The sequence below is a fragment of the Pinus tabuliformis genome, chromosome 3_1, assembly GCF_031772625.1.
Source record: "Pinus tabuliformis cultivar Carrire ecotype Pingquan chromosome 3_1, CPIR1, whole genome shotgun sequence".
NCBI lineage: Eukaryota > Viridiplantae > Streptophyta > Pinopsida > Pinales > Pinaceae > Pinus > Pinus tabuliformis.
In genome coordinates, this window is record NC_142301.1 from 437422832 (window position 1) to 437450371 (window position 27540).

The window sequence follows — 27540 nt, forward strand, 5'->3', positions numbered from 1 at the left end:
GAGGAGCAGGCGGATGTGGCTGTAACGTTCCACTGATGAGGCTAGTAGGTTTACATGGATGTATTGAATGATTGGAACCTACACTTCTTTATATAATAAGATCCAACACATTTTCATGCATATGTTGTTATTGTAGTTGGATTGCTCCATTTCTTTAATGATGTATGTTGTTTAACTTACTTATTTGTGTATGAACTGCTTCGTATGCAATTATATGAATCTTGTTTCAGATGTGTTGTTGGTCTAACCATCAGTTTGGATTGTCGACTGATCTGCTTTCCAGCTTGTGATGCATCTTCGCTTGTGTGTTCCCTTCCCAACTGAGTATTGATACAGGTTATCAAGGGGCGAACTCATCCCAACCCCTTTGTGTTAGAACCTCTCATCCACCTTCCTTGACTCGCTGCAGCGGTCATACCCTTGCTGCTGACAAAGCTATCTTACTTTCTTCTGTGTGACTTCGCGGTCAAGGCATTACCTTACGACCCACTACTAGGACTCCTACACCAAATGGTCTAAGGTCTAATTGGTACTTCTTACCGGGGAGATCCCCTTGACATGTTGGTGGGTCCAGCACCGTCAATAGTTTGTTGAAGAAGACCTTTCCCACTAACATAAGGGCCATCCTATTATTCAATTTTCTGCATAGGAGGAGGAGAAGGAGCAGGTTGTGTAGCACTCATAAGAGCAGCACCAAATGGAATTCCCAAAGTCGATGACACAGGGGATGTCCATATATTGGAAGATGCACCAGAGAAGGTACCAGATAAGGACTAATAACCTAGTGGGATGGACGGGCCACCATACAGATGTGCCTCTGGTGATGTCAAAAACATAGATGTGGAAGTGAAATTTGAAGTCTCAACCATAGTGGTAGATGTAGGCTGAGAAGCCATATTGGTTCTAGTCATGGTCAATAATCCAAATGTGGATTGTCGCATGAAATTCACAGGTAAGTAAAAAGAACCAGGTAAAGGAGTTTTTTCAGGAGGTGGAGGAGGAAGAAGAGGATGGGTTAGATAAAGGAAAAGTCCCTCCAAATGAGTAGAAGGACAAGGCTCTTCTTGTGGGATCTCCTCGATACTCACAAGTCCAGGTGGAAGTGGTTCACCGTCGAGGCCGAGGTATATAGTAAGCGGATCTGTCTGAGACAATGGAAGAGAGGACGAAACACCTGAAGTAATAGGTAAATATGAGTGAGGCTCCTCAAGTTCAATGAACTTAGGAAATAAAGTTTCCGACTCAGGAAGGTCAGATTATATAACCTCAGGTAACAAGGTTTCAGGTAATCCAGTATTGCTATATGTAATCTCAGGTTTCGTACTGAAGGGGACAAATTGTTTTGGTTGATCAGATTTGGGAGGAGGACCAAAAGTAGTTATCGAGTTTCTTGATTCAGTGGTTTGTGTTCTTTTATGCTTCTAACAGTGACCAGGTGTAGCCTCTGGTGGAGGAGGAGGGGTATTTTGCATTCTGCGCGAACAACGCAGTGGGGGATCTTTTTGTTCCACATTGGATAGTAAATTTTATTAACAAAAAAAGAAATAAATCAAAAAGAGGTTAATCTAGGCATAACAGATTATCAAGCAACCATGAACTACAATATACACCTTGGTGAACCAAGGACTTAACGTACGACAACCAATCTCCCTGAATGTTGTGTTTGATGTATCATGGTTTACAAGGTGGAAGAATCGGTTACCTATAGATGGATAACAACCTATTAGGGACTCCTAAAATATACGCGATGGTACGTGGCAGTGTAGACTGTAGTAGTGTTGTCTAATGCATAACCATTAGATGAGAGTGTTCACAAATACTTTACGTTTGTGGAGTGCCACCAATATACCTGAAGATATGTGGAGAACAATCCTATACACTCACAACTCCTACATTTAACGACGCCAGAACACATCTCTAGCTTAGACCTCTATGTGTTTGCGTTAATGTTACAAATTCTCCTTAGATTAATTCAGTAAATTTTAAGTTGATCTTAAATTAAGTTTTAGTTTTATGGCTCACCATGAATTCAACTGAATTCACTAATATGAAAATCTAGCATGAGTAAATGATATCTTTCTCATCAATGAAAATATAGCTAAGGAAAGGAAGAGACAAATAATATGCAGCAAACAAGATGCTCAATGAAATTCCCTTTTCAAGCAATTGTTCCTAAATCAATATAGATGCAAAAAACCTAAATGCTAATGCAAGATCCATGCTAGAGCAAGAAGTTATGGCTATTTAGGAAAAGAGGCAGTAGCGTGACAAGCGAATCGTGCTTGGGCAGAGAGATAAGAAGAGAATGGAAGAAGCAAAGAAGGAGTTGCATGAGATGAGGGAGAAACTCCAAAGAGAACAAGAGATGCGCCAATAGGAGAAGGAAGCGCAACAACAACAGAAACAACAGGGGGCGCAACATGTGTAGACAGATGAAGAAGCACCCATACAAGTAGTTGATTCATCTGAATAGCTGGCATCAGGTGAACATGGTGAACCATCGCAAGGGAAAGACTTTGCTCATGAGATAGAATAGGCGCTTGAATAGTTGGATGCAAACATGGAGTAGCAGGAGTTGGAACAGGATACCAAACTCATGCCTCACCACAAAGAGGTTGACTCACCTGCTTCAACGCATCCAGATGATGAGCAAGTCTTGAATGACCAAGGAGGAACTAAGATCCTTGGTGGTAAGCTAGAAGAAGAGATGCACAACATATCCTTTGATGAATCTCATCACAGAGTTGTGCAATCTCACAGAGTACTGACTCTGGAGGACCAAACATCCCCTACACAAGTTGAAGAATGAGTGATCGTGACTGATGTGCACAAGCATCTAGCTTCTTTGGCCGATGCAACCAAAGTGAATATCGAAGCCACTAGTTAAAGTGTTCATTTCCTCATAGCTGAGAATGAGCAAATGGCGAAGGAACTACAGGTGGCCAAGCAGGGAGGAGACTTGGTGACAATGTTCACCTGAGCTGAACCGAAGAAGGAAATACCAGATGAAGTATTTTCCGTTGATACAGTTATGCAAGCATTGTACTCCAAGTTTGGTATGTGCACCGAGCAGTCGTCCATCTCAATGGATGGTAGCAGTGATGTGCAAGAATAGCATGCATCTTGACGAGCATACATGCTGCTATTGATAACAGGCAAACATGGATGATGAAGTACAAGGGAGCCCTATTTCACTTTCCAAAGATGATGAGGGCCAATGCGTTCGAGCTGCAAGCACGTATCCGGAGTCAGATCCGGAACTATGAGGACTTACCACAACTCATCACTCGCATACAAGCTTCCCATGCATGAGTATTCAAGAGCATGGATGTTGTGGTGCATACACATGCGATCCCATCACTTGGGACTCTTACCTAGATGAAGACAAAGAAGCAGGCCCAATAGGAGCTTGACTCGTACTTCGATGAGTTGATGTGCATCACCACTAGCACAGACTTTCCTATGAGTGCATGCATCATGTGTAAGTATGTTGTTAGTCCAGCCACTTTGAAGAGAATGATGCACATGCTTTCAGATGAGTTGGATAGAGGAGCCCGAGCAGTGTACCTGGATGATGTGGAGGTAAGGCTCAGGTTTTAGACATATGTCACAGCGGAACACACGGACACTATCAAGGACTACCAATCTTGGCATCAATATTTTACTATTGATCATCATGAGGATGTTGAGCAGTTGGACTTCTATAGTTGTCTAAGTCAGAATGATGTCTAGTTTGGCTTGTTCAAGCTATTGTTCACATGCGTACATGTGCATTGTAATGTTGAGTCATGTCAAGTGTAAGTCAAGTTTCAATAGTGGATGTAACAGTCGTAGAGTAAGTGAACAGTCATGAGGGTAGTGGAATGGTCACAAAGGGGAATGTCAAGGGTCACCCCACCCTTCACTATAAATAGTCCATCATAACTCATTGTACAAGATTTTGGTCAGCCAAGCTTCTGATAAGACTATCTTGGAAAGAGCTTGGACAGTATTGTAACGTGCCTTGGATTCTCCACTGCACGGAGCTAGTTCATCTCTTTGGAGGAGTAGGCGGATGTGGCTGTAACATTCCACTGATGGGGCTAGCAGGTTTACATGGATGTATTATATGACTAGAACTTACACTTCTTTATATAATGTAATATTCCTAATTAGCCATGGCTAATTGGAATATTCGATTTTGTTCAATTTTTGCCTTCTATAGTTATTTGTAAATAAAAAAAGTGAGGACGGGGGACATAACTCACTTTTAGAATAAAAAGTCACTTCCTAGTAGCACAACGTTGTGACTTAGAGGGGAGCCAAGGGGGCCAAAGGGGGATGCAGAAATGGAGCCCACGCAAACACATGGAGGGACTGCGCAGGAGGGAAGAAACACGTGGCAAGAGAGGAATCACGCAGGAGGAGGTGAGCCTTGGGATTGAGAGAGGCAAAGGCTATAAAGGAGAGAGGAGCCCCCTCATTTTGATCATTCCGGTTATGAGCATTTGTGATAGTCATTTCGACTTAGAGCACGTTGGCTGTTTAGCTAGTCTGCAGCAATGTTTAGTGCATTGAGTGTCTCCGTTCGGAGATCTCACCCTTAGCCTCGGGGAACTTTGAGTGCCTGCTTGGGCATGGTAATTCCATTGGCATTCCAGCAGTAGTTTCATCAGCATTTCAGCAGCAGTTTCATCAGCATTTCAGCAGCAGTTTCATCAGCGTCTTTGAGGAACTGTGCAGAACCCCAAGGGGGTGATTTTCGGGGGTCAGCCATTTCAGAAAAGCTTTCTGAGTTTTTCTGGGTTTCTTGAATAGAGTTTTATTCCAGAGTTTCAGCCTTTTCTGAGGAGGGGAGCAGCCCCAAATTCTCATTCGATTTCCACCACTAGCAGCAACACGACAGTTTCCCAACAGCTGGGACGCAGATCAGTGTGAGGCCATTCCTTTGTTATTCTGAGTGTATTTCTTCACTTGCCTTGTGCAAGTCGAGGTTCCATCCTTCTGATCACCTCTGTACTCATTCCTTTACTCAGTATAATAAAATGGCTTAGCATTTCTCGCTGCATTTCTTGTGTAACTGCTTATATTTCCGGTTTACATTATTATATGTTGTTCCACTGTTATTTTATCACTTTTGGGTTATTATACCATTTGCACATATTTGGTTGGAGATTTTGCTGGGGTTTGAGGAATATTCTGGGTTAGGGATATTACAGTGGTATCAGAGCATATATTTGGCTCAGCCTATGGAGCTAGCAATCTATTACACCGGGGGAAAAACCATATGTCTGTTACAGAGGTCAGAGATACAGAGGCACTGGGCGTAGGTTGGAGAACACTTACGGAGAGGGAGACTGTGTTCCGGTGGTGGACGCAGAACAGGAGGAGCTTGTGGTGGACGCGGAGTAGGAGGATCCGATGGTAGATGATGATGGGAAGAGATTTGCAGATATGCTCCTCAAATCCGTGCAGGATCTGTCGAGGCAGATTGAGGTGATGGGGCAGATATTCATGGCAGTAGAGGCCAGATAGCATGATAGCCCATGGGTTTTTCAGGTTGGTGAGGGATCGGGCGCATCCCACCATTTTCCAGAGCAACGTGATACTGCGCAGCAGGTGGCCTCACATGCCCCTACATGCTCTACCATGCCCACTTTCTTAGGAGCCGACACGGGGGCCGTAGCCCAGCAGGAGGCAGAGCCTGGACATATGGATGATTATTTTGCAGAGTACCAGGCCTATGGGCAGGAGTTCAGGGAAGCCCTCTCATTCAGAGATTTTGTTCAGCTCTAGCGGGATAGTAGACCCCGCGACCATCATAGAGGGTACCGACATTACCATGATGGTGACACCCACTGTGCAGCGAGTAGATTCCACTTGCCTACGTTTGATGGTTCATCAAATAGTTTGGCAAAGTCTTGGGTGGAGAAGCTGGACATTTATTTCCAGCTTAACCAGATGTCGGAGACAGAGGCCATCAAGGTGGCAACATTGCATTTGGATGGTGAGGCCCAAGATTGGTGGTTTCATGGGATGGTTACACTAGGGCACTCCACAGTGATGACATATGCCGAGTTTACCAGGAGACTGATGGAGCGATTTGATCGGAGGGATCCAGAGCAGCATTTTGTTGAGCTGACAAGGCTCAAACAGACAGGGAGCCTAGAGACCTACATTGTAGATTTCTTGAGGGTCTTTGTGATGGTGCCAGACCTATCCATGGCACGGAGATTCTATATGTATGTTGAGGGGTTAGCAGAGCCACTTCGGGGTTTAGTCTGATCCACTAGACTAGCCACACTCCAGGACGCTATCAGCAGGACCCGAGACTTACAGTATGTCTTACCCAGGACCTGGATACCTTACCCCCAGAGATAGACTTTGCAGTCTAAGGGGAAGGATGTGAGGATTCCACCTCCAAAGGGGAATCTAGGACGAGTACATCTTGACGATAATTCCAGGAGGGAGCTGAAGAAGAAGCAGTTGTGCTTCACTTGTCAGGAGCCATGGGCACCAGGACATAGATGTGCTGCTGGTAAAGCACAATTTATTGAGGTCTTCTCCGAGAGCAGTGGAGAGGAGGATGATGAGGATGATGTGGAGGCAGGAGATAGCCATGCCATACAGGGTCCTTTGCCACCACCATCGCCAGTAGCAGGTGGTGCATCTTTTGCATCCACCGGAGGGGCCTTTGCAGCATTGCAAGGAGTTCCCAAGTATCTGACGCTATGCGTACGAGGGACAGTACGTGGCCAGAGAGTATCAGTTTTGGTTGACAGTGGGGCTACCCAAAACTTCATCGATGCCCATATGGTTGAGCGGAGAGGTATGCAGATAGAGAGCTTCGATGGGTTTTCAATCTTGGTCCCAGGAGATCAGACTATGGCATGTGCTCGTTATGTTCCAGAGCTTTCAATGACGATGGGCACCTACACATTGACTGACCACTTTTTCGTGGTTGATATTCCGGACACCAACATGATACTGGGTGTTCAGTGGCTTATCACTCTAGGGAAGGTCACGACAGATTGGAAGACCCTGGAGATGGAGTGGGATGATGAGAAGACAGGGAGGCATGAAAAGATACACGGACAACACACATATCTGCCTCCGACTGTTTCGGCTCATCGGATGGAGGCAGTCTTCCGAAAGGGAGACATAGAGTGGGTAGTGGAGCTGCGTGCATCAAAGGCAGGGACTACAGGGCAGACGGTACACCTAGAGATACAGTCTATCCTTGATCGGTATGCCATAGTGTTTGGGGAGATTCCACCAGGACAACCACTGGATTGGGGGTTTGAGCACACCATCGAGCTTGAGCAGGGCATACAGGCCGTGATTACCACCCCCTATAGGCACCCCAAGGCCTATCGGGATGAGATTGAGCAGGCTATCTAGGAGTTGCTGGCTCTTGGGCATATCTGACCGAGCACGAGTCCTTTTGCTTCTTCTGTGGTGTTAGTGAAGAAGAAGGACGGTACATTGAGGATGTGCATTGACTACAGGGCCCTGAACAAGAAGACCCTGAAGAACACGTACCCCATACCCAAGATCGATGAGTTGATGGACGAGTTGAGAGGGGCATGTTACTTCTCAAAGATTGATTTGAGATCTGGGTACCATCAGATTCGCGTGAGGGAGCAGGACATTTTCAAGACCGCCTTCAGGTGTCACTATGGGCACTTTGAGTTCTTGGTGGTGCCTTTTGGGCTAACCAACGCCCCCGCTACATTTTAGTCCTGCATGAATCACATCTTCCGTAGTTACTTGAGGAAGTTTGTGTTGGTATTCTTCGATGATATTCTCATTTACAGCAGGACTTTGGAGGAGCATCTCTAGCACATTGAGACAGTATTGCATATCTTACAGGAGCAGCAGTTCTATGCCAAACTCTCCAAGTGTGAGTTTGGGTTGATGAAGATGTTGTATCTGGGACACATCATAGGGGTGGACAGAGTGAGGGTCCACGAGGAGAAGATCAGGGCCATCAGAGAATGGCCAGAGCCGAGAAATGTGACGGAACTTCGAGGATTCATTGGCATTTGTACTTACTACCGAAAGTTCGTCAAAGGTTTCTCATAGCTTGCTGCACCCCTGAAAAATTTGACGAGGAAGGGGGCTTTCAGTTGGTCGGATACAGTGCAGCAAGCCTTTGATAGGCTCAAGGAGGTTATGAGCAGCTGCCCAGTGCTTGCATTGCTAGATTTCACGCAGCCATTTGTTTTGGAGTGTGATGCGTCGGGAGAGGGGATTGACGCAGTATTGATGCAGGGAGGTCACCCTATAGCCTTTGAGAGCTGGAAGCTCCTTCCGCACTAGAGGTTGTATTCTATATACGACAAGGAGATGTTGGCCATCATGCATGCATTGGATAAGTATCGATAGTATTTGGTGGGTAACAAGTTCAGGGTGAGGACTGATCACAACAACCTCAAGTTCTTTTTGGAGCAGAAGCAGCTACAGGAGAGGCAGTAGAAGTGGATCAATAAGATCCAAGCATATGACTTTGACATTGAGTATTTCAAGGGTAATAACTGTTAGAGTCGGTCTAGTAGCCCTCCATCAGCGATCAAAACTCTTTGCATTTGCATAAGTAGGTGTCTCATCAGTGTCATCTTATTGCATTCCATTAGGCATGCCATAACCCTGATGGAGGAGCTAGTGTCTTTACTCCCCTCTTGGCACTGCTGGATCAAGTTGTTTCAGTCAATAAACTATTTCAAGGTTACTTGTTTTGTCTTGAGGTCAAAATTCTAGGTCTAGGGTTTAGGTCCAATTTGTCTTCAAGGTCATGTCTCTAAAAGTCAATAAATGCCCAGCAGGTCAGAGGGATGATTATCAGAGTGTTTCTTTAAAAGATTTCATCTTGTACAGCTAATTTTTACCTTGGATTTAAAAACCCTGTTTTTAAAGACAAGGTCATTTTTCTCATTTTTGTAAAAAGTTGTAAAAATTCAAAGTCTTCAAAAATCAGCATGCAGCCTTGGTCCCCTTTGCCAAGATTCCTCAGAAGCTATCCCTGCAAAAATTTTCAAGAAAAAACATTAGTTCAACCAATTTCAGGACAAAAGGAAACCATAAAGTCAATAGCATTCCAATTTTGAAAAAGTGTCATGATAAACATTAGAAAGAGGGTTTTGAAATGAAATCAATTTAAAACAAGAATATAAAGCCTCACTCTCCCTCCATTAGTCTTCATTGTGCCTCAAAGCAATAGAGAGAATTGTGTTGAAGAGAATTTGGGCGAATTTGTGAAGTCTGAGTGCGCGCGACCTATTGAGACTGGCGCGCGACCCGTTGGGTGAGCGCGACCCATCAGAGTGCCTTTGCCAGTGCAAAAATTACACGGGCACGACCCGTTGAGGGTGCACGACCCGTTGGGCAGTGCACGCGACCCGTTGGGGATTTCTCCACAGAAATTTGCCAGTGAGCTGCCAAACGACCCCAGAATTTTTCAAGCTTGCAGGTAGGCCTCCCATCATCAAGATTATTATTTGCTAGAGCTTGAGAATAGCATGAGAATATTTTTAAAAAAGCCATCATTTGCAAAATAAGGACTCCATGTGCATTTGCTTAATAATGTCAAAGTGCTAGGGTTTGTTTTGCTGTTTTAAGGTCATCCTTTTCACTCCTAGTTTTTCCTACATTTTCCTACATCCCATTTCTTACTCCCTTATCATTTTTATTTAATTTCCCTACCAAAAATACTAAAAGCCCTAAAACCCTACCCCTATTCCTAAAAAGTCAAGAATCAAGCCCTAAAACCCTACCTCCCATAACATCCTTGCAAATGAAATTGTATGATGATGTATATGTCATGATTCTTCCCCTTAAATCCCTATTTCATATATTTTTCCCAATTTCCCTTCAAAGTCTCCCTTCCCTAACATTTCCCTTGTGCTATTTGTCCCCTTGAAACAACATCTCAAACAGTTAAAACAACAGATTTTAAAGCAGAAGCAGCAGTACATTTCAGCCACTTTGCTCCTGAAACCATGTCAGAAACCGAAACCGATTATGAGCAAAGTGATGACCATGAGTCAGCCTCAGAGTTTGAGGTACATAGGAGGCCTCACAGGGGTGGTAAGGGCGGTCACCATAGGAGAGAGGAGAACACCTATTTGACTGATTTGCAGGCTTGTCCAATTGCAGTCACATGTTTCCGCTATCTGTCATGTTATGAGTTTTGCGAGAGGATCTCTCAGATTCAGCATCACAGGGAGTTGGCTCGCTTGTTTGTTTTGCATTTGCATGATGGGCATGTGAACCTTGCAGGGGTGGATTTTACATTGACACCCGAGATGATTGCTCTAGCAACAGGGATACCTAATGTTGGAGAAGTGTGGAACAAGCGCAAAATATTGGACAGTTTTCAGTACGAGCCTTACATTAAACCTGCATTTATGAGACACTTGACAGGTGTATTTCCTTTCAGATTTTTGAGGAATGAGTATGCTCTTTTGATGAGGCTTATCATGCGCTATTTCACCTGTGAGGGCAGATTTTCACGTGTGTATTCATACCATATTCGCTTGTTGATGCATTTCACACGGGTACGGATGATGAACATCCCTGTTTTCTTGTGCCAGAATATTGAGAGGATGGTGCCCTTGATGCAGAGGAAAAGCCCAGCACAACAATATAGGAGCCTCTATCATTATGGTTTGATCCAGCTCGTGGTCATGCATCAGTTGGCTCAGCATGGCATCCCATGGGAGGAGTTTATCTCTCGTGAGTTTTTCACAGCACCACCACCACATCCTGAGATTGTTCATGAGGAGGGAGGGCCTTCACAGCAGCATGATATTCCTGAGACCAGACATGTCAGCTCTCCTCCATTGGTCACATACCAGAGAGGCCACAGGGCCTTATTTGCAGCAGCTCGGCGAGTATTTTCTCCACATCAGGTGGAAGGGGTCTCGCCATCTTCATCAGCTCAGTGAGTGTTATCTCCACACCAGGTGGAACGGGCCTCGCCTTCTTTAGCAACACAAGTACCAGAGAGAGGCAAACAGCCCAAGATTGATGAGGGACCATCAGGTGTTCCAGGCATAGAGGTTGTTGATCTTGACATCATTTCTCCTAGCCTAGAGTCAAAGGAGATCATTCAGCACCTTAGAGCTGAAAATGACTCATTGCAGCAAAGATTGGACATGGAAAATTGGACCATCACCTACTTGGAGCAGCGCAACAAGCAACTTGAGGAGGAGCACACTCTAGATGAGTTGCGGAGGATCCATGAGGACCGCAACTTGGCTCGAAAGAGACCCGGCGATTTGGTACCCGTTGAGCGAGAGGCTATGCTTCTTCGGGTCAATGCTCATTTGGAGAGGTTGCTGGCCAAGGCCAACCAAGATAAGGACTTGCTCAGGAACATGAAAAATCATTATTGGGCGTGGATGCACGTATGCAAGGCAAGAATGAAAGTGCTCCAAAGACGGTTGGCCAAAGCACAAAAAAGAAGGAAAAGGCCCGACCCCATCCACATCTTGGTTGAGGCTTCTTTGAAGGAGCATGATACTAAATAACTCAACTCCACCACAAATTTCAAAAATTTTTGAGCATTTTGGGTCAATTGTGATTTTTCTGGCAAAAAACAGGTTTTCTCCACCAATGGGTCGCGCGCTGCGCGCGACCCTTTCGTTTGGCAACTCCATTTTGGGAAACTCAGCATTTCTGGGTTTGTCATGAAAAGTTACACTTGCTCAGCCATTGCCAAGAAATTTCACCAAGTTTTGGGCCTCTAGAAAGTCAAAAAACAAGCAAAAAATGACTTTCTGCCACATTTTTGACACACAGGAAGAAGTCTTGAGAGATTGAAATTTTGGAGGGGAAAATGACCACCAAATTCAGAAATTCCACTTGGGTTGGAAAGTAGACATCCAGACCTTTCCAACAAGCCCACTTTTGCCTCATTTGGACACCTGGAAGTGCCTCCAAAGGCGCGCGACCCATTCAGGAATTGCGCGCGACCCATCAGGCAGTTTGCACAGGAATTCAACCTACAGCTCAGCAAAACACAGTTTTGACTGGATTTGACTTTTTGGAGTTGATTTTCATCCTCCTTGTTGTAAATGATGTAATTTTATGATATTTTGACACTTATTTATCTCTTCTAGAAGATTCATTCATAAGATAGGCAAAAATTTAATGAATGAATTGGTTTCCTAGCTTATAGAGGCAAGTTGTTTTGATTGCCTAGTTTTCAGTGCTTAGTTTAGAATTGGTTGAAATAGCTCCTAGGATAGTGAGCTCGACCCCTAGAGGCAGGGAAAGATGTTAGATGGCCTATATTATGTACTTTCTTGCTCATTTTCATGGTTGGACTCTTGAGGGAGAAGCTCTTATTGTATTACTCACTGTATCTCTGCAATTTTTGGCAAAGGAAGACCAGGGTTTTGCAGTCCTTTTTGGGATTCTTGTGGTCACATGTGTTGATGGTGTTTTTCTCTTTGTACTTGTAAGTGTGCTATGTGAATCATTTCCTTACTTTTCCTTCTGCAAATTAGGCAAATGAAGTGTTAAAGTAGAATTCATGACTGTCATGCTCTGCTTTTAAGTTTGCTTAATATCAATGTTTTCAACTATTTAAGGGGAATTCAAGGTTATTGCTTGCTCTCCTTAACTCCTCACTGGTCATTCTCATCCATCCACCTCTATCAAAGGCATCAATACTGTTTCCTACCTCGCCCCAAAGAACCCCCTGCAGAAACTGTGTCCAATCCCCGCACCAAAATTTGCCCTTCCCCAACTTTCCACCAAAACCCTAAAAATCCCAAATTAAACCTTTTGATCAGTTTACTAGCCTAAAATCAGTGTTTCCTCATTGGCTATCTCACCCGTTGAATATCTTTACCGAGATAGACCGGAGAGAGCCCTCTCCTGCCCCGTAGGGCTAGCTACGAGGCTAAGTGGTTTGATGTTGCCTTGGAGTTTACCTTTTTTAGCCTGAGGTAAAATTTCAAGCGCTAACAAGAACAACGTGGTAGCAGATGCCCTTTTTGTCTCTTATGAGCTTGGATATAGATTGGAGGGCTCGAATCTTAGTAGAGTACTCCAAGGACATGTTTTCATGTGAGGTTCTGGATGGGTAGGTGGCAGATGACAGGTACAGGGTGGTCGATGAGATCATCTATTACAGGGACCAAATCTTCTTGACTAAGGGGTCTCAGCTCAAGAAGAAGATACTCTAGGCATCACATGATTCGCCTTTGGCAGGACATCAGGGGTTTACCAAAACCTACAGGGCCATTAGAGAGAGGTTCTCATGGAAGGGCCTCAAGGAGGACATACTCCAGCACATCCGGGAGTGCGATGTTTGCCAGAGGAACAAGGGAGAGATGAGCCATCCCGTGGGTTTATTGCAGCCTCTTCCAATTCTGGAGGGGAAATGGGAGAGTATTTCGATAGACTTCATCACAGGGTTGCCCATGGTACAGGGCAAGGATTGTATCTTTGTCGTCGTTTATCGACTGACAAAGTACACACATTTTTTTGCCATATCCGCACACTATACAACAGAAAAGGTGGCCGAGCTATTCTTCAGAGAGATTTACATGCTACATGGTCTTCCTAAGACCATCGTCAGTGATAGGGACAACCGTTTCATGGGTGGGTTTTGGCAGGAGCTTTTCCAGTTGGTGGGGATGGAGTTGACACCGAGTACCTGTTATCACCCACAGACAGATGGGCAGACAGAGACAGTTAAAAAGTGGCTGGAGGGCTACTTGCATAACGATGTCAGTGGGCACCAATGAGCATGGCTGAAGTGGCTGCATCTGGGGGAGTACTGATACAATACTTCACATCACATGTCCATTGGTATGTCACCATTCTATGCCTTATATGGGTGTCATCCTTTATCTTTTGCTGACGTGATGTTTGGTGATAGCAAGGCTCCTAGAGCCAAGATTTGGATCCAAGAGAGTCAGGATATCCTCCGAGCTCTCAAGGATAACATGGCTACAACGCAGAACCAGCAGAAGATGTATGACGACAGGGGTTGGGTGGAGAGACAGTTCGAGGTAGGGGACATGGTCTACCTACGATTACAGCCATACCGACAATCGTCACTGAAGCAGAAGGGGGCTAAGAAGCTCAAGCCCCGCTTTTATGGGTAATACAGGGTGATACGCAGGATTGGACAGGTTGCGTATGAGTTGGAGCTGCCCCAAGGCAGCAAGATTCATAACGTTTTTCATGTATCATGTCTGAAAAAGGAATTGGAGTAGCAGGTGATAGTGACAGATGAGCTACCAGCAATGGATGATGAGGGGAATTTGGTATTGCATCCAGAGGCTATCATTGATACCAGGGAGAGGCAACTGCGGAGCAGGACGGTCCGGGAATTCTTGGTGAGGTGGAAGAATTTGCTGGATGAGGATGCCACTTGGGAGAATGAGAAGATCTTGCAGCATCCATCACTTCAGTTGCTTGAGGACAAGCAACATTTTGCCGGGGGAGACTGTAATATTCCTAATTAGCCATGGCTAATTGAAATATTCGATTTTGTTCAATTTTTGCCTTCTATAGTTATTTGTAAATAAAAAAAGTGAGGATGGGGGACATAACTCACTTTTAGAATAAAAAGTCACTTCCTAGTAGCACAACATTGTGACTTAGAGGGGAGCCAAGGGGGCCAAAGGGGGATGCAGAAATGGAGCCCACGCAGACACATGGAGGGACTGCGCAGGAGGGAAGAAACACGTGGCAAGAGAGGAATCACGCAGGAGGAGGTGAGCCTTGGGATTGAGAGAGGCAAAGGCTATAAAGGAGAGAGGAGCCCCCTCATTTTGATCATTCCAGTTATGAGCATTTGTGATAGTCATTTCGACTTAGAGCATGCTGGCTATTTAGCTAGTCTACAACACTGTTTAGTGCATTGAGTGTCTCCGTTCGGAGATCTCACCCTTAGCCCCGGGGGACTTTGAGTGCCTACTCGGTCAAGGTATTTCCATTGGCATTTCAGCAGCAGTTTCATCAGCATTTCAACAGCAGTTTCATCAGCGTCTTTGAGGAACTGCGCAGAACCCTAAGGGGGTGATTTTTGGGGGTCGGCCATTTCAGAAAAGCTTTCTAGGTTTTTTTGGGTTTCTTGGGTAGAGTCTGATTCCAGAGTTTCAGCCTTTTCTTAGGAGGAGAGCAGCCCCAAATCCTCATTTGATTTCCACCACCACCAGCAGCATGGCAGTTTCCCAGCAGCTGGGACGCAGATCATTGTGAGGCCATTCCTTTGTTATTCTGAGTGTATTTCTTCACTTGCCTTGTGCAAGTCGAGGTGCTATCCTTCTGATCACCTCTGTACTCATTCCTTTACTCAGCATAATAAAATGGCTTAGCATTTCTCGCTGCATTTCTTGTGTAACTGCTTATATTTCCAATTTACATTATTATATGTTGTTCCACTGTTATTTTATCACTGATGGGTTATTATATCATTTGAACATATTTGGTTGGATATTTTGTTGGGGTTTGAGGAATATTCCGGGTTAGGGATATTACATATAATAAGAGCCAACACATTTTCATGCATATGTTGTTATTGTAGTTGGACTGCTCTAGTTGCTTTAATGATGTATGTTGTTTAACTTACGTATTTGTGTATGAACTACTTCATATGCAATTATATGAATCTTGTTGCAGATGTACTGTTGGTTTGACCATCACTTTGGATTGTCGATTGATCTGCTTTCCAGCTTGTGATGCATCTTTGCTCGTGTCTTTCCTTCCCAGCTGAGTACTAATACAGGTTGTCAAGTGGCGCATTCATCCTAATCCCTTTGTGTTAGAACCTCTCATGCACATTCCTTGACTCACTACAACAGTCACACCCTTGCTCTTGACAGATTTATCTTACTTTCCTCTTTACGAAATCACGGTAAAGTCATTACCTTACGACCCACTGTTGGGACTCCTACACCAAATGGTTTGAGGTCTAATTGGGACTTCTTACAAGGGAGATACCCTTGACATGTTGGCGAGTCCAGCACCATCAACATTTCTGGCGTTAGAAGGAGGGCCTAATGAAAAGTTGTGTCCTCTCATCTACTTTTGAACCTTTACATATCTTTCATGGAGTCTTGCACTCTTCTTCCCCTGCGATGTTTTTCGAATCGTGAATATGTCTCCATCACGAGAGAGTTTTTCGATTTCTTGTCCACTTTCACGAATGATGGTGAAGGTGAAGTGGTTTGGCCTTAGTACTTACATGACTTTATTTCCATGCTTCATGAGGAAGATGAGTTTTTTGATGAACAGGCTGGTTTGTTGCTTGCATACACACTTCACGAATCTCCATTTCGTTGTTTGTTGAGCCTACCAACTGACAACGTGCACTCATTTAAGCACTTCTATGATCTTGTTGAAGACACGTTTTATCATTTTGATCTAGACCACCTTGACCAAAAACTGTTACAGCAACGGAGGGCGACGCATGAATCAATTATTGATTTTTGGCGGCACTACCATGACTTACAGTTTCAAGCTCCCAGGAGCGAGATGAAATTTGCTTATCTTTGGGACCGATTTGAGTATTGTCTTAAGAAATCTGCCCGTCCCAAGAGAAAGTTTGAAATCAAGCTTCGCTCAAAATTCTTCGTGGATGGAGCTACGCAATCTCATGTGGATACGGTCAGTGTCTAGACTGACTTTTCGCCTCCCTTTCATTCAACAACTCCACCATTGCCTAGTGATGTTGAGGATCATGCTCACATACCGGTTCATATTTCACACTCTCCCAACATCACTTCACTTAATTTTCGTGCAGATTTGGTTGTGAGTCCTTCAAGTTATCATATGCATTATTTTCTACAACCTCCGTCTTCGCACTCGGGTGTTCCTCCAGATGATGTTGTCTTGTGTTCGTCCACTCCGGACTCTTCACTTGTTTTGAACGAGGAACAACCCATTGATGGAGTTGGTGTTGCACAACCAACATGCACTGTCATTCATGAAGAGTATGAGTGGGAGCTTGAGCATCAACACTTGGCGAAGGATGACTCCCTTCCATCCGATCCCCCTCCATTCTTTCCTGACCTCTTTGGTGAACCTGTCATCCATGATTTTGCATGTGTGTCTTCATCCACGAATTCACCCATTGTTGATCACTTGCAGGACTTGCTGGATGTTGGTCCATCATTCGACAATGGAGAGGATAAGCTATTCATTGAAAATCCACTTGATCCTTCATCTGTCTCTTTCAGAAACACAGAGGATTATTTGTTCTCTTTTCATCTACCCCTATGTTTGATTTATTTGATCATGAGGATGCCGAAGAATTCATTGATTTTTCTGATCGTGGTGGTCGTGATCTATCGCAGTTGATCTTTCGAAGCCACCGGTGTATGATGATATACCTAATGATGAAGTTGAGACACCTAAGACTGTTGAGGCACTTCAGCTTGAGCTGATGGTTATGTCAGGCCCGAACTCTCTTGGGGTTAGTCTCACTTCTAATCATTAAACTGTTCAATCACCCAAGGATCCTCATCACTCATCTATATGCATTGACGATCCATCTCACACATAGATCACACTTCCTCCACTTGAACTACAAGATCCCATTGCTCATGCATTGGAGGAGTCTTACGTTGCAAGCACTCATTTATGACGCAAGTTATCTTTGTTTCTTTTGTTTTCTTGCATGTCACAGTCAAGAGTGTGCTTATGCTTCAAAGTTGCACGTAGTGTCACACAACACCATGATAAGTCCACGAACTACTCATCATGCACTTGTACTCACTTATGTCTCATGGGCACTTTGAAACATGAAGTGTGGTTATCTTCATTGTTATATATTTCTTGCTTGCTGGTTCACACAACTGGGTTGCTCGCGGACCAAGCCTTCACCAACATGGGTCAACCAATGTGTTGGTGGCTGCATTGGAAGTATCATTTCATGTGATCAGGCCCATGCACCGTTAGTGTAGGAGTAGGAGTAGTGTTTTCTTTCAGTTTTTTGTTTTGATGCTTGTTTTCTTACATGCTTTGTTTGTTGTTTTGTTTGATTTCTTGTTGTCTTACTTGCTTTGCTTTCAATTTCGCTTCTACTCTTGTTTTTCTTTGTTGTTTGTTAGTTTGCTTATTTCATTCATAGGTTAGTTTGGCATGAAACCATGTATGACTCTTGAAACAAGCTGGGTAAAGTATAAGAGGCTTGCACAACTATGACTACTTGGTTATCTGTCTTCTTGCCTCTGTATGATGAGCTTGTTACTTTTTAGTCCATGATATGTCGAAGGAAAATACGTACTGTTCAAAGTGAACCTTGGTGAAAAACACAACACTTGCGCTCTAACTAGTATCACCTTCTCTAGTCAGTTGTTTTTGGGTTCATCCTTGTCATCTCAGTCAAGTAGAGTAAGGTGAGGGGGAAAACCTTAAAAATCACATCAGAGATACAATAAACTACTTCTCTACTAGAACAACCTCTTCTGCTCTCAATAAGTCAGGATCCCTCTTCCGCATTTGAAATGAATAAGTGTTATGCACAGTGGAAAATGAAAAATGAAAAAAATCAAAAATCAAAAAATTCAAAATGAAAATGAATAAAGTGAAAGAAGAGAAAGGCTTCCTGTGCAGGGAGGTGATGCAAGTAACTCCATCACGGTACTGACCAGGCTCGCTGGTAGTGGAGCCATGCTTGTGTTCCTATGTGACTCCACCGAGGTACTGTTGAGGCCTGCTGGCAGTGGAGCAACATCAGAGATGAAACTAAGACTCTGATGACTATACTGCTTGTGCACCTACATACCCCTCAACCCCAATCGAAACAACTGTGTTGCCTTGGCTTGGAATGTGTGGCAATCGACCAAGGGTTTGGCAGATGCTACATCTTACAATTAAGCCAATGTGAAACTAAGATGAGCTGAGAACTGAACAATACTTTCAGAGGTGTTAGACTTGCTTTTCACGAACAAGGTCCATTCAGAGAGCTGGAGTTCTACCAGTGTATCGCCAAGTGTTGTAGCGGCCACAACCACCCTCCAAAATTTTTCCTTAGCCAATTTTGGAGCCTCCATACCAAATTTACACAACACTTTGTCTTGCTTCGTCAAGTACTCAAGCTTCAATGATTTCCTCGCACAAAGGCAGCCTGTCAATCACAGTTGATTCTTTCCCCTCACGGGCTATTCACCCGGACTTGGTTGAGCTGCAGGCTGAGCAAATTCCCCTTGAAAATTGTGCATTTCTAGAGGGAAATCAACATTCCCTCCAGAAATTGCACAATCCTCTCTGCTAGCCTACTGGGCTCCAGGATTGTGTAATCCTGCCAGTCAACACTCCCAGCATGATTTGCGCAAATTTACCCAACAGGGCTACTCAGCCTAGAATTTGCACAAATCTAGGTAGCAGTCGCTGCTCTACCCAGAAATTGTGCAATCCTCCTAAGCAGTCAGCCCAGCTGCCAGCAAGAAATGCACATTTTTCCCAAGCAGTTGAGAAATTACATGCATGAGCAGTCCAGTTGACGAGTTCCACTCGGGACCAAGGGAACTTGACTTGCATCCATGCATGACTTTCTCTTCCTGGAATAGAAAGAGGCAACATGAAAAAGGCATCCCATGATTTACAGAGCTATTTTTAGCAGCTAGGCATTACATGCAAAGTTTTTTTAGAAGTTTCCCTCTAACTGTCGCTTTTTCCTAGATTTTTTGGCATGTGTGTCATGAGACCAAACTTTTTTATTCAATGCATTAGAGCTCATTAATTCACATCGATCTTGGAGCTTTGACATCCCACATCACATCCAAGTCTCTTTGACACATCTGGCTTAACTTTTCATGGGTAAGTGGCCTCAACTTGTCTTTTTTAGCATTTCTGTCTTTTTTTGGTGTATTCACACGTGTGAGTGTTGTTTGCTTGATTTCTTTGAATGATTTCTTTTGCTTACATGTATACTAGCTTGTCCTAGCTCTGTTTCAGTTTTTGTTGCTATCTCGCTGTTATGGCATGCATGAAAATTTTTTGCACGGATGTTCGCCTAACCGGTGAACCGCCTCACCCACATGCATGTTGATCTGTTTCCTAAGTCTTTCATTCATGTTTTTCATGCACTATCAATCACTTCTTCTATCACTTAGTGTCACCATGCATTCAGTATCTTATTTGCTTTCAGTTTCCTGTCGATGAGTGGGGCCAACCTTGGCCCAGACTCTGCCTTCACCAAGGTTGCATTGCGCAATCTGGGGAAGGAAGGCTCTGCCTTCCTCTCCAGAAATACGCATTCCTGCCCAGCACTAGCCTCTAGGACCGTTTTGTGCATTTCTGGAGGACATTGACTGCTTGGCCTTGGAAGTTGCGCAAATCAGTCCCTGGGCCTGTAGTCCTTCGCAGCTGGAATTGCGCATTGCGTAATCCCAGTAGCCAACAACCAGTCTGGACTACCTCCCATACATCCCATACTTACTTTTTCACAGTTCTGGAAGACAGTCACCCAGCCTCCCAGAAGAAATTTCACAATCTTGCTCATCAGTTTCCCAGGTATGTGTTGCTTCATTCCCCGGATTTGCTTTGGTTTTTTTGACATATTTCTTACCATGCATGTTGCTTATTTCCAGATCTTTCAAGTGTTCATATATCTCAATGGCTTCCAAGAGAACAACATCACAGGACACTGATGGAATTGCAGCTGGAGCAACAGTTGAGCAGGTGTCCTCTAGTCTACTGATCTATGAAGATATGAAACTGTATCTAGACAAGGACATCAAACTGAAGTGGCAAGAGGTTAATGAATATTCACAAGCACTTTTGGGGAAGGCCTCAAAGACTGTCAGGTGTTCATGAACATTCACAAGTCCGACTTGTACTGGATTGCATGCAGGTACCCCGTGTTCCCATGCGCGGACATGATTCACTGGATCGTCTTTCACAATGACCCTGAGATGATGACCTTGAGCAGTGTCAGTGGGACGAAGCTTGCGACCTTCTGGGCACGAGATTACGATGAGATGTATTAGATGTCAAAGCCCGTGACTATAATGAGTCCTCCATTCAACTTGCCCAACAACACAGTGAACTTCAGAGACATTCTGAAGGATTGGGTAAATGAGCCAGCTCGTTTCAGGATGACACCCAATCAGATCTACAAGACAAAGATATCGAGGAAGGCATACGAATACTTGGTCATATTCGCATGTCGACTGTGTGGCCAAGCAAGCACTAAAACCTTTCCTCATAGTTGGGTGATCGCATTGGGCCAACTGGATAGATAAGGGAAACCATGTAACTGGTCTGGCATACTAGCTCATCAGCTGAAGGAACAAGTCACAAAGGCTCGAGAGTCACCCAAAGGTATGCATGCACAGGTTTACATGTTTGCCTACATCCTAGATGCAGTCTATGCCCGACATGAGTTCTCGGGCTTGGAGTGGGCATGGTCACCGGTGGAGACTGTTGTGAACACATATTTCATGTTGTTGTCCAAATGCAGCTTCAGAGGAGTAATCATATGGATATCCAACCATTTTTTCACCCCAGTGTACAGAATGATCTTCGAACAGGATCCACCCTGCATGTCAAAGGAAGCAATGGAGGCATTGTTAGGCGTTGTAGATTGGTATGCCTCACTATACAACACTTTCATCCAAATTTTCAGTGCAAAGAAGCCTCCGCATGTTCTGCCAAAGTTTCCCTTGGACTTACTTTTCATGCAAGAAGTAGCATTTCACATCTCTATAGGATTGACAACTAGACTTCAGCAGAAGAAGAAGGAACCTTGGACCTCTCTTTTGTTGTGGATTGGGTTATATGAGATCCGATGTATCAAGCAAGCGAATGTCAAAGTATAAAAGATGAAGAAGTACTCGTTTGACCTCCGAAGCTTCAACCCGTATGGCCCACATTGCATTGTGAAGGATCACTGCACGAGAGTTAAGTTCAACTGAAGTACCCGTTTGACCTCCGAAGCTTCAACCCGTATGGCCCACATTGCATTGTGAAGGATCACTGCACGAGAGTTAAGTTCAACTGGATCCATGGGCCATTTCATTGGGCTGAGGAAAACTCATGGAGGTATTTCTACAGTTCCTCCAGACCTAATGAATAGGTCGGCTTCATCATGGAGTGGTTAGCGAAGAAACATGAAGCAACATCACGCAGAGCACCAGCAGTAGCAGCAATAGCAGATGCAGCAGAGCCAAGCATACCTGTGTGCGACAAAAGGAAGAGGAAGATTGTTGATCGCATGGAGGAGGAACAAAGCTGCAAGTTTCATGCAGATCCACTTATAGAAAAAGTAGCTATGGTTATTTAGGCAAAGAGGCAGCAACGTGATAAGCGAATCACACGAAGGCAGAGAGATAAAAAGATAATGGAAGAAGCAGAGAAGGAGTTGCATGAGTTGAGGGAGAAACTCCGGAGAGAATAAGAGATGTGCCAAAAGGAGAAGGAAGCACATCAACATCAGAAACAATAGGGGGTGCAACATGTGTATACAGACGAAGCGACGCCCATACAAGTAGTTGATTCATCTGAACAACTAGCGTCAGGCGAACAGGATGAACCATTGCAGGGGCAAGACTTTGCTCATGAGATAGAACAGACGCTTGAACAGTTGGATGCAGACATGGAGTAGCAAGAGTTGGAACAGGATACCAACCTCATGCCTCTCCACAAAGAGGTCGAATCACCCACTTCAATGCATCCAGATGATGAGCAAGTCTCGAATGACCAAGGAGGCACTGAGATCCTTGGTGGTCAGCCAGAAGCAGAGATGCACAACATCTCCTTTGACAAATCTCATCACAGAGTTGTGCAGTCTCACAGAGTACTGACTCTGGAGGACCAAACATCCCCTGCGCAAGTTGAAGAACGAGTGATCATGACTAATGTGCACAAGCATCTAGCTTCTTTGGCCGATGAAACCAGAGTGTATGCTGAAGCCACTAGCTCAAGTGTTCATTTCCTCATAGCTGAGAATGAGCAAATGGCGAAGCAACTACAGGTGGCCAAGCAGGGAGGAGACTTGGTGACAATGTTCACCTGAGTTGAACTGAAGAAGGAAATACCAGATGAAGTATTGTCCGTTGAAACAGTTATGCGAGCATTGTACTCCAAGTTTGGTATGTGCGCCAGGTAGTCGTCCATCTCAACGGATGGTAGCAACGATGTGTGAGAAGAGCATGCATCTTGACGAGCATACATGCTGCTATTGATAACAGGCAAACATGGATGATGAAGTACAAGGGAGCCCTGCTTCACTTTCCAAAGATGATGAGGGCCAATGCGGTCGAGCTGCAAGCACGTATCCGGAGTCAGATCCGGAACTATGAGGACTTACCGCAACTCATCACTAGCATACATGCTTCCCATGCATGAGTATTCAAGAGCATGGATGTTGTGGTGCATACACATGCGATCCCATCACTTGGGACTCTTACCCAGATGAAGACAAAGAAGCAGGCCCGATAGGAGCTTGACTCGTACTTCGACAAGTTGATGTGCATCGCCACCAGCCCAGACTTTCCTATGAGTGCATACATCATGCATAAGTATGTTGTTCGTCCAACCACATTGAAGAGAATGATGCACATGCTTTCAGATGAGTTCGACAGAGGAGCCCGAGTAGTGTACCCGGATGCTATGGAGGTAAGGCTCAGGTTTTAGACATATGTCACAGCGGAACACATAGACACTATCAAGGACTACCAATCTTGGCATCAATATGTTACTGTTGATCATCATGAGGATGTCGAGCAGTTGGACTTTTATAGTTGTCTAAGTCAGAATGATGCCTATTTTGGCTTGTTCAAGTTGTTGTTCACATGGGTACATGTGCATTGTAATGTTGAGTCATGTCAAGTGTAATTCAAGTTTCAATAGTGGATGTAACAGTCATAGAGTAAGTGAAGAGTCACGAGGGTAGTTGAATGGTCACAAAGGGGAATGTCAAGGGTCACCCCACCCTTTGCTATAAATAGTCCCTCATAAATGATTATACAGGCTTTTGTTCAGCCAAGCTTCTGATAATACCATCTTGGAAAGAAATTGGACAGTATTGTAACGTGCCTTGGCTTCTTGTTATGAAACCAGCTCACAAAAAGATAGAAAAGAGAGATCCACGCCTTAGAATTCAGCCTCTTCGAGGGGGCAACCTCCTTTACATTAAATAAATGAACAATTCTTGGATGATACAAATGACAAAACCTCCTTTCTATATATAGGAGTCTAAGGAGTCACAATATAATCCAGCCGACCTAACAATAATAATATAAAGCCACAAAAATAACAATAGAGGGATTCTATGGGGCACAGAAATAACAATATGGGGGTAATAGGGGCACAACAATATAAATAAGGGGTATAACTACAATAGTAATGGGGTAATCACTAGTATTATAGGGACCCAACATGCCCCTCTCCTTCAAAAAAGTGTTGTCCTCAACGCTTGAGTAGTTCTGGATACTTCTGCATAAAATTCTCATCCTCCCATGTGGAATCTTCAGCGGATAAGTTCTTCCACTTGATAAGATACTCTGAAATTGATCGATTTCGTAGCTGTCGAGTTCTTGTTTCTGTGACTGCTTCCGGTTCCAATATAATTTTTCCTTCCTCGTCAAGTTCTGGCAATATTGTTTGAATTGGGAGCTTGTCACCTATAACCTTCTTTAAACATGAAACATGGAAAACTGGGTGCAATCGAGAAGCTGCAGGAAGCTCCAATTTGTATGCCATAGTACCAATCTTTTGCAACACCTTGTACGGACCATAATACTTTGGTGATAATTTATTATCCTTCTTAGCTTGCTTTAGGGACATTTGCTTATATGGTTGTAGCCGTAGGAATACCCAATCACCTACATCAAAACTTCTTTCACTGCGATGTTGATCTGCCTGTTGTTTCATTCTATTTTGTGCCAACACGAGGTTATCCTTTAAGAGTTGGAGGACTTGTTGTTGATGTTCGATGTGATGTTCCACTGCCTGAACCTTAGAATTTTCTCTTAAATATGATGTGATGGATGGTGGTTGATACCCATAAAGTGCCATAAATGGGGTCATTTTTGTTGCTGTATGGAAGGAAGTGTTATACCACCATTCAGCCAGAGGCAACCATTTGACCCATTGTGTCTGTTTATCAGATACAAAGCAACGAAGATATCCTTCCAAACATTTGTTTACTATCTCAGTTTGCCCATCAGATTGAGGATGATAAGATGAGCTATGAGCTAACTGAGTACCAAGACAAGAAAATAATTCTGTCCAAAAATTTCCAGTGAAAATGGGATCTCTGTCACTTACAATAATCTTTGGGTTTCCATGTAGCTTTTGAACTGTTTCCATAAATGCAGTAGAAACTGTACTGGCTTTAAATGGATGTGATAATGCACAAAAGTGTGCATACTTGGTAAGTCTGTCAACTACCACCATGATGACACTCTTTCCCTCAGACTTGGGTAAACCTGTGATAAAATCCATTGAAACCTCCTCCCAACGTTGGCTTGGAATGGATAAAGGTTGTAATAGACCCGGTGTCTTAATTGTTTCAACTTTATTTTGTTGGCAAACCAAACATTCCGCCACAAACTTTTGAATATCTGATTTAAGGCCATCCCAAAAAAATTCCTTCTTAACCCTGTGGTAAGTTTTTAAAAATCCTGAGTGCCCTCCTAAGGGAGAAGTGTGCAATTCCATAAGAATCTTTTGTTTTAGCTGGGAATTCTTACAGAGGTATAAGCGATCTTTGTACCATAACGAATCATTTTGCCAGCTAAATGTATCAGAAGTACTGGAATCTTGTTGTAGCTTTCGAATAAGTGCCCACACTTCTTCGTCATTCTTCCATTCCTCCCTTGCTTCGTTTATCCAATCTGGTTGGATAATAGAAATGGCACACAACAATGCTTCCACATCCTCATCCTTTCTTGAGAGTGCATCTGCCACCACATTTTGCTTCCCTTTTTTGTAGATGATTTCAAAGTCATAACCCAACATCTTTGTGACCCACTTTTGTTGCTCTTCAGAGGATAATCTTTGTTCTAAAAAGTATTTAAGGCTATCATGATCCGTTTTTACCTTGAAGTGTCTTCCCATTAGGTAGGGTCGCCATTTCTTAAGTGCATGGAGTATTGCCAACATTTCCTTCTCATAAATAGCTTTGCTTAAAAACTTTCCCTTGATTGGACGACTTTCAAAAGCAATGGGTCTTTCATCTTGCATTAGAACAACACCAATTCCATTTCCTGAAGCATCACATTCCACAATAAAGGTTTTTGTGAAGTCCGGTGTAGCTAAGACCGGTGCTTGGCACATTGCCTCTTTAAGATGTTCAAAGGCCTTTGTTGCTTCCGGAGTCCATGAAAATGAATCTTTCTTCAATAATGTTGTTAGAGGTGCTGCTATTCTCCCATAATTCTTAACAAACTTGCGATAATACCCTGTCAACCCAAGAAATCCTCGCAGATGCTTTATGGATGTGGGGATTTTCCATTCCTTAATGGCTTTAATTTTGCTAGGGTCTACCTTAACTCCTTCATGAGATACAATATGACCCAAATATTCCACCTCCTGGACTCCAAAGAAACATTTGGATCTTTTTGCATATAATTGTTTCTCCTCCAATAGTTGTAGCACCTGTCAACATGTTCAACATGATCCTTCCAAGACTTGCTGTAGATTAGTATATCATCAAAAAATACTAACACAAATTTTCTAAGGAATGGTTTGAAAATTGAATTCATCAAACCTTGAAATGTTGAAGGTGCATTGGTAAGGCCAAAAGGCATGACCAAAAATTCATAATGACCCTCATGAGTTCTAAATGTCGTTTTTGGAATGTCTTCAATCTTCATTCTGATTTGATGATATCCCGAACGAAGATCCAACTTGGTGAAGTAAATTGATCCATGCAATTCATCCAGTAATTCATCAATAACAGGAATGGGGAACTTATCTTTAATAGTGAGCTTGTTGAGCTCCCTATAATCTGGACACATGCGCCATGATCCATCCTTCTTGTGCACCAATACTACTGGAGCTGAGAAAGAACTTTGACTCGGTTGAATTATACCAGCCTCTAGCATTTCTGCAACCATACGTTCAATTTCACTTTTTTGGACATAGGGATATCTGTACGGCCTGATGTTTGGAGGAACACTTCCTGGAATCAGATGAATAGCATGATCATGATCACGCATAGGTGGGAGACCCTTGGGAGTCTCAAATACCTTGGAATGATTGTCCAAGACTTTTTGGAGATCTGGAGAAATAGATGATTCCAATGTGGAAACATCTAGCGAACATAATTGTGCAATTACACCTCTTTGCTCCTTTTTTAGAAGCTTTGTCATACCATTAGAGCTGATTATCTTTCCTGGTTTCCCTGCAATACCCCTTAATTCAACTTCCTTTCCTTCCGAAGAAAATTTGATGAAAAGTTCTTGAAAATTAAAAGCTATTGTACCCAAGGATTGTAGCCATTGGACTCCTAGTACAACATCAGCACCTCCCATTGGAATGGAAAGCATTGGGCTAGTCAATACATATTCTCCCATGGATAGCTTGATATTATGGCACTTTCCAGAGCAATTTATTGTTCCTCCATTTGCAATCATCACTTGA